General features: G+C 47.5%; 6 non-coding genes across 6 annotated transcripts; all 6 read right to left on the bottom strand.

The window, feature by feature from the left end:
* Positions 1–313: 313 nt before the first annotated feature.
* TRNAW-CCA lies at positions 314–385 on the bottom strand. The gene has a single exon. It is a non-coding gene; the product is annotated as a tRNA-Trp (tRNA).
* Positions 386–2,011: 1,626 nt separating this feature from the next.
* Positions 2,012–2,083, bottom strand: TRNAD-GUC. The gene has a single exon. It is a non-coding gene; the product is annotated as a tRNA-Asp (tRNA).
* A 602-nt stretch (positions 2,084–2,685) lies between these two features.
* TRNAP-CGG lies at positions 2,686–2,757 on the bottom strand. Its single transcript has one exon. It is a non-coding gene; the product is annotated as a tRNA-Pro (tRNA).
* A 3,159-nt stretch (positions 2,758–5,916) lies between these two features.
* On the bottom strand, positions 5,917–5,990 carry TRNAT-AGU. The gene has a single exon. It is a non-coding gene; the product is annotated as a tRNA-Thr (tRNA).
* A 295-nt stretch (positions 5,991–6,285) lies between these two features.
* Positions 6,286–6,367, bottom strand: TRNAS-AGA. The gene has a single exon. It is a non-coding gene; the product is annotated as a tRNA-Ser (tRNA).
* Positions 6,368–6,785: 418 nt separating this feature from the next.
* On the bottom strand, positions 6,786–6,859 carry TRNAI-AAU. The gene has a single exon. It is a non-coding gene; the product is annotated as a tRNA-Ile (tRNA).
* Between the last annotated feature and the right edge of the window lie 1,078 nt (positions 6,860–7,937).

Below are 7,937 nucleotides of genomic sequence, written 5' to 3'. Positions count from 1 at the left end.
TGCCAAAAACGTTTTCTGAACAAGATGAGAGACTGTTCATTAACAATTCTTGTGTTAAAATAACCTAAAATATCTGTGAGATTAAAGGAATTACTAGTTTAATTGGTTCATTGAGGAAACAGTAAAATGAAAATAAAATTTCCAAATTTGGTCTTTAAAGAGAAAATTCAGATATTATAGCGAAAACAAAAACACAGAAACATTCAAGTTTTTATTCCCTCGTATAATAAAAAGAAGGGTTGTTATATGTTTTTCCTCTTAGGAAAACCAAAAGGTTAAAAACTATCTTGACATTGAAAAGATGTGCTCATTTTGACCCCGACGTGATTTGAACACGCAACCTTCTGATCTGGAGTCAGACGCGCTACCGTTGCGCCACGAGGCCTTTCTGAAAGCGTTATTTCACGGATCTCGTGAACAGATGTATCATCAGCACTAACGGGTGGCGCCTTGTCCTCAGGCTCCGCCCCCAAGGTTTTGAGTCATTTCCCAGCCGGGAGTTGACTAGATGCGCCCGCACATAGCAATTTTTTTTAAAAAATATTTTATTTTAGGTGAAGGTTGTTCAATGACATTACTTATATTCTTCACAACCGCACATAAAAATTTAACTCTTCTTGTGGGGAAATGACAAAGAGATGCAAATTGTGGTTAGATGAGCTTGGCTTAAAGCCCAATCTTTTAACCTAGTATGCATTGAACTCAATCTACAGGGAAGCGAATTTTATGTTTTTGGGACGTTTTTCCTGCGGGTAAATCATTATGGTCTGGCTGCACTTTTTTTTTGTTGTTGTTAATTGTTTAGGCGCACATTTACAGAGCATGGCGGCACTCTTTGTACCCTAGACAAATCTTAGATTTAATCTAAACTCTGAGGGTGACTCTGTCTAGTTAACGTCTCTGGCTGGATGTTGGTTTACTCATCTGTAGATTGGGTATGATCACACAGTCTCACATGGGGTGACTGAAGAGCATTAGAGGTGATGGGAGACGCGCGCCTCGAACCACAAAAGTTGCCTCCACCTTGGACCCTCAGACTCATTCGTGACCGCCCCTTCATATAACCCTGGACCAACCCCGATCATTCATCTCTGAAGCTGCGACCCTGCTGAAGAGTTTGAGCCTTAACTATGTTCCAGGGAAAACAACAGCCAGCCAGGGTTGGTGGTGAAGTGGTGGAAAAATCTTCCTTCCAAGAGTTAGCCCGGATTCGATTCCCAGACTTTTTTCCGGTTTTTGTCTTTTTTTTTTTTTTTTTTTTAATATTTTCGTCTGGTTCCCTGAGCTCCAGCGTTGCGCGGCAAGGAGTTTCCCGAGGACCCCTCCTTTCCAGCGGATCTACTCTCCTTGCCTGCAGTCTCAGCCCAGCCGTAGGTTCCAAAGAAACCCTGCTGGTTACAGATGCTCCCTTGCACGAGAACAGAGAGCCAGGACCCCGCTGGGATTGCCTACTCTTCACGGTTCTCTGTGCAAATCTACAGCCGCCAGAGGGAGGAGGAGAAAGAAAAGAAACAAAAAAGCAATCTTGACATCTCGGACAGTGCGAGGCTTCTGCCTGGGTCCTCGCGGCCGATGGGGGAGGGATGAAAGTCTTTTGCTCAATTTAGAGCTGAGACGGAAAATGCACATTTATATCGAGAAGAAAACACGGTGTAAAAGTGATTATGTCTGGCGTTGAGGTTATGCGGCACGTCTCTGTTTGCTGCTAGGTGATTTTTAAGTTATCGTCAATGAACACAGATAATCATATTTAATAAAGAAAAAGAAAGATAAATTAGCTACACGTTTAAAATGCAGGTTACTTGAAGTAAAATATAAAGTAGAAACTCAGAATGGGGGAATGAAGAGTCAGGGCAAAATCCTCCGAACTCTCTCTCCCTCTCTTTTTATTTCCGTTCCAGGGCTCAGTACAGGTGTTTTCTAAACAAATAGAATTCAACGGATTTGGAATGGAAAAGAACAAAACAAAGGTGGAGGGGGTAAAGAAAAAAAAAAAAAAAGGCCACCAGCTCTCCCCGTCGGGGAATCGAACCCCGGTCTCCCGCGTGACAGGCGGGGATACTCACCACTATACTAACGAGGAATGAGCTGGACAAGCATGCTTGTTCTAAGCCTTTGATCTAAGATCTTCGCCCAGAGCAACGCGCTAAACGCTGGATTCTTGGGGATTCTGTCCTTCCGACAACTGGAAATGTTGAACAGAAAACCATACACATAATAGATTACCACGGAACGCGAATCCCTAAGAGGGCAGAAACCAGCGGGAGGGTCTGAGAGAGACCATCCAGAAAGACAACCTTCAGGACAGCAGAGACTCGAGTTCTGACAGTCCCTGGATCCTCCCTAACGCATCTCCCCAATCTACTTCACTACGTGTCATCCTCAACTCTATTTAGTGGCATTATTCAAACAGAAACTAGGGCTTTGGTGGCCGGAGTGGGGCACCAAGTAGGAAGGTGTGGAGCAGAAAGTGATCATCTTGTCCAAGTCAAGGTGTGCCCCAATCTTCCTCACGAGCCAGCCGGGGCAACGTCTTGTGAGTTTCTTGCCACAGACGTGTTCATTCAAACAAAAGAGCTCAGTGCAGTGTCACCTCCTCCAATCACTCTATTCATACCGATGGCTTTCAAGTTCAGTCAACAAATACCTTTGAGGCACTATTTACGCTCCGCAAAAGTGAAAACTGGGCTCGTCCGGGATTTGAACCCGGGACCTCTCGCACCCGAAGCGAGAATCATACCCCTAGACCAACGAGCCGACGTGCGAGCAGGACGGCGGACTCCTTTAGAGGTCGTATCAGGATTGCTGTAGTCTTCGGGCCGCGAAAACGGCGAAAGGTCTACCCGCTTGCTCTGGAACCACCAGCAGCGCAGCAAGGGTCTGGGAACCTCCCTTAGCTCCCGGCTGGCGAACTCCGACTCCTCGCAGAATATAGCGTCCTGCAAGTGGGAAGGAAGGGTTTCGGCCTCATCCCCGCGCCTCCCTCCAGGGTCTGCCTTGAATACTTGGGTTCCCGCTACACACTGTCATGGTCTCGGCGCCATTCCGTAATCTAAGGTTCGCAGTCTTCGGTCCCAGCCCCGCGTTGCAGAGCTTTGAAGACAAGCGATAGAGTTGCCGGGTTTCGGGACGGGCTGAGGGACAATTAACCCACCTGAAACCTCTACGTGAACACCAGCTTCTCCGTTGTTTCTGCATGTATTCATTCCCTTGGAGTGACAGGCCGGGCAAGCACCGGGCCAGAGCCCTAGACGGGCTACATTCTACCCAGAAGCATGGCAGTGCCCAGGCGAGAGTTCAGAGGGAGTAATTCCTGGGACCATGAAGACCCACGGAGAAAGCTAGGTGGCTGGCGGCCTCGAGGAAGGAGACCGGCTTTCCAACCTGCGTGAGTGGGGAGAGGCGCCAGTTCTTGCCAACAGGACTGTCAGTGACGTCTAATACACCTGCCAGCACTGGTTTCAAGGGCTCCCTGTAAAATTCGGCTCCCCCTCTCCTTTCGTCTAGCCTCCGCTCTCCAGTTCCTTCCTAGGGTGGCTCAGGAAACCCTTCGCCCTGCCGCCTAAGATGGCCGGAAGGTAAAGGGTAAGTACCCACGTGGAGATGGTCCGAAACCGGCAGCCCCAGCTTTGGGACCTCACACTCTCAGGGTCGCTGACTGAACCTATGAAGTCTTCATACACTCCTCATGCTCTTACCTGAGGGCTGCCAAGTCTGGTGGGGTAAGTTCCAGGCCCTAAGTCCTGCTTTCCCTCAGCTCAGTTTGAGCTCTGGCGAGTCCCCCCAGTAGTTAACTGTTCTCGTCTGCCTGCTGTCACCCCAGAACAGCCTGCTAGGATCTCTGGGCTGTCAAACCATTTTGTCCCACACCCCAGTCCAGTTATGTGATTTGTGGGACCAGGCCCTACTTAATACCCAACCTGCATACACTGCAATGAAGAGTTCAGCTGTTTTTTCTTTCCCGGGGGTCCCTGGCCACACAATGCCATAGGATAGCACTAGGCAGCCCAGCCCAAGCCTTTCAGGTGGATGAGTAGGCAACAAGGACTGATCTTCTGGTATACTTCCTTTTCTAATTCTTGTCGCCTTCCTTTTGGACCCTAGCTTTCCCACCACCCTCCCTCCTCCCCAAGTCCTTCAGGCGCCTCCTTCTTGCCTGGTCTCAGGCACCACTTAATGTGCACTGAGGATGAGGCATAAATCTTTTATAGAAGATTATGGAAGCTCTGAACTCTCTTCCTAGAGAAGTTACATTACAATATCAGAGAGTTAACAGACATTGTGCAGTCTCATCAGAGGACCCCATTTTTAGAATCCAAAAACTAAGGTTAAATGGTTGATCATTGTTTTAACTTTGGTGGAAATGTTTTACACTTTAACAGAAGTTAAACTTGACATTGAAATATTGAGTTCTAAGATGTAACTTTGGGTAGTCACAGTTTGAAAAAAAAAATTGGGCATGAAAGGAGAGAAGATAGTCTTAGTGAATTAGTGATACTCTTAGTGATGGTACCCCCTAAGGAAGAACCCTGACATCCTAAATTTTGCTCTTCTTCAGCCTCCACATACAATTAGTTATTGAGTCTTATTGTTTCTTTATCCTAAATGTGTCTTGAATTTGTCCCCTCCTCTCCACCTCTTCTACAAATACCCTGGTGCAAATCTTGGACATTTCCACAACCAACCCTTGCCAAACTCCACATACACTCACTCTCTGATCCCTTGTGTTACTTTTCTGCGTAGCATTTATTAGCATAATACAATTTCATTTTTATTTTGTGATGTGTATTCATTGTTGCTCCCTCCCCTACCCCAGTATAAACTCCCGAAGAAAGAGATTTTCTCCCACTTTATCCCTTGCTCTGTTCCCACAACCCAGAACTATGCCTGGTAGAGTAGTTGTTTAATAGAACAGATGGCACATTTTTTCTTGGTCTGAAGACTTTAGACTTATTTTGCCTCACCCAGAAAACCTTCCCTCACCATTCTACCTACAGGCGGATGAAATGCCACTTCCCAGTGTTCCCACAGCACCCTGTTGTCTTGTCACTGCTCTTAGTGTATTGGTTTGTGATTATGTTTTCCTGTGAGTGTTTAAAAAGAGGCTGTGCCTATTCTATTCCTCTGGTATAGTTGGTCCAGTCCAGGGGTTGGCACAAACGTGGTTTCACCCGTGCTGCAATTACTTGTTTGACCTGTCATCTGGAGATAGCAACTCCTTTAAGCCAACAATTTTGCTTAGACTCTAACAATGGTTCCTGGGCCAAACATTGGTGTCTAGACCTTCCTTCCAAGGACGTTTAGGACGTGCAGACAGCCCACGGATCCTACCTTTTGTCTTCTCCCCAGCATTTACTTCTACCCTCACCAGCCTGGCTTCATTGCAGCAGAAACGCCCCCTGTGCTTTCACACCAGAATCTCTGGAGACCCCACTGAGAATGGCGTTCCCTTTTACTTCTACTCCTTATCAATCCACAAGATCTCGGCCCTTCAGCGCCCACCAGCAGGAAACCAGATAGCGCCTGACCAGCTGTCTCCTCTTGCTAACTCCTAACCTTGATTGCCTACTTGTGGAGAGGAATAGCAGTAACTCTGGTCAAGGACCTGATCAGGGCCTGCACTTAGAAGCCGCACCCACCACCCATTCACAAGAAAAGGGGCCCAAAGGCAAAAGAGAGCAAAATAAACCGGCTTCCGGTTCTAGGTAGTTCCTAGTTCCTAGTGGGGTACGCTTCAGCTTGGCAAAGGAAGGCGTAAGACTGCGCAAATTCCTGCCAGGTCAGAGGGTGGCCACCTTAGCATGAATTCTGGGTTATTCCATCACAGATAATGGAACGCTTGTGGATCTAGGATAAAAACAATTTAAAAGACATCCATTCAGCAACAAAACGAAGCCCTTCCTCAAAGCCAAATGAAGGCACCGCTGGGATTCGAACCCAGGATCTCCTGTTTACTAGACAGGCGCTTTAACCAACTAAGCCACGGCGCCAAGGCTGTCTGCTGATTCTTGGAAACTGCCCTACAGGAGTATACTGCTTAGGGCCTAGCCATGGCGTGCAGATCGTTCTAAAACTAATTTGGTGAATCTACAGGTTTTGCTCTATCCACCCATCCATTCAAAGGAATTGCCCATTATTAAAAGGTATACATCATAGGTCTCACCAGAATTTCCCCACGGTAAATTGTCGGCACACTACCCGAGGCTAGGCTTCCAGAATGGGTAATTTTTCGGGGGACGACTGGACCTAAGAGAAATGTTGTCAGTGAGTTGAAAGAAAACTATGCGTAGTCGGCAGGATTCGAACCTGCGCGGGGAGACCCCAATGGATTTCTAGTCCATCGCCTTAACCACTCGGCCACGACTACACAGCTCCGGCAAAAGGCTCTTGTTCTGTACCTTTCTTAGCTTCCAAGCACCGTAACACCTCACCCTACCCAAAATTCTTTTCTGCTCTGGGCCTGGAAGGGCCAACCGACCTGGATTGGGAAACCGAACGGTACGAATGCCAAAATAGTACAGCATTTCGTTCACCGCCTCGCGTCACTCCTGTCTGCCTTTCTGGAATTCTTATCTTGGATCTAGCAACGCGCTTTCAGGGACGAAAAGTCGCGGCAGAAGGTTCTCTCCACCCCAGCCATGGAACTTTCTAACCTTAAGCCTTGTAGTGCGCAAGGAATTGAGGTTGTTTAGAAACAGTCGATAGGATGTAGTTTTGTTTTCGGATTGAAACTTCTCGGTAAAAGAAACAAGTTAGGAAAAAACAAAAAAAGAGGTAATCCCGTGTGGCCCGTACGGGGATCGAACCCGCGACCTTGGCGTTATTAGCACCACGCTCTAACCAACTGAGCTAACCGGCCCCCTAGGTACTTGTTCCTGTGTGTTTTCCTATATGTAGTAACTCTAAATGTAAGTGCGTGATAATTATTTCAAGCCTGCCCTCAAACGCAAACTAGACTTGCTCCTTTATGGCCAAAACCCAGTACCTTCTGAATAGCTTTAAGAACTATGGCTTACCCTTACCTCTTTACTAAGGAAATAAATGGGGGAACACCAGCTAAATACATGAGCACCCCAAAATAATTGCTCCTGCAACCCCTCTGTACGGGTTCTGATTTGGAGTTTTTGCAGGTCACATGGTGTTGATCAATCTGCCTTAGGCCTGGCCAGTGGGGTACTCAAAGCACTGACCTCTGAGTGGGTTCCGGGCACCCTTTCCTCACACACCCTCACATGCCCCTCCTGGTGCCTGGCACCTCCTTCTCCTCATATTCATCTTGTGCCTGCCAACAACTCTAGAGTCTCATTCTTAACTGCTTGGGACAAACCTCGCTGAATTGTGACCATCACAGCCATTGTCTGCCCTGCCCCCACACCCTAATTTACTTTCCTTTAAGGTTCCTGACTCCTGCTATCATTTCCTCTGCTCTTTGAGTGCAGACTGCACCTCTCCTCTAAACCTCTTTCCAGCTCTGGCACTGGTGGCAAATAACAGTAAAAATGACAGTAAATAATGGGCCAGCTGCTAGCAGATCAGGAGGCCTTGGACCCTAGTAATGAACACAAGTGAGAAATACCACTGGAGAGTTTTTTTGCAGGCCAAGAACCTATCATGGGCATGCCCCACAAAGCACAAGTCTTTTATTTCTCTGGTCTCTGGCACAAAGGGAGGATCCAGGTGCTCAGGGTTATCTATGAACACAGGTGCCTTGACCCCTACCAGAGAGGAAATATGAACAGCACCATAATTTGCCCGTCTTTACAATTTCCTCCACAAGGCAGGCTGATTCCAGGATGTTAGGTCCTTCACCTAGGACCAAGGAGGAGAAATTACAGTGAGCAGCAGTTTGCGAATCCAAGGATCTATGCTCCTCGTTCAAGCACAGAGAAAGCAGGAGCAACACAGGGGAAGAGCTAGGACCCAGGCCTTCAGGTTTT

The sequence above is a fragment of the Orycteropus afer genome, unplaced genomic scaffold (assembly GCF_000298275.1).
Source record: "Orycteropus afer afer isolate SDZICR_OR568_19922 unplaced genomic scaffold, OryAfe1.0 scaffold00330, whole genome shotgun sequence".
Taxonomy (NCBI): domain Eukaryota; kingdom Metazoa; phylum Chordata; class Mammalia; order Tubulidentata; family Orycteropodidae; genus Orycteropus; species Orycteropus afer.
Note: the sequence above shows the minus strand (reverse complement) of the source record. Positions and strands in the feature narration are given on the sequence as shown.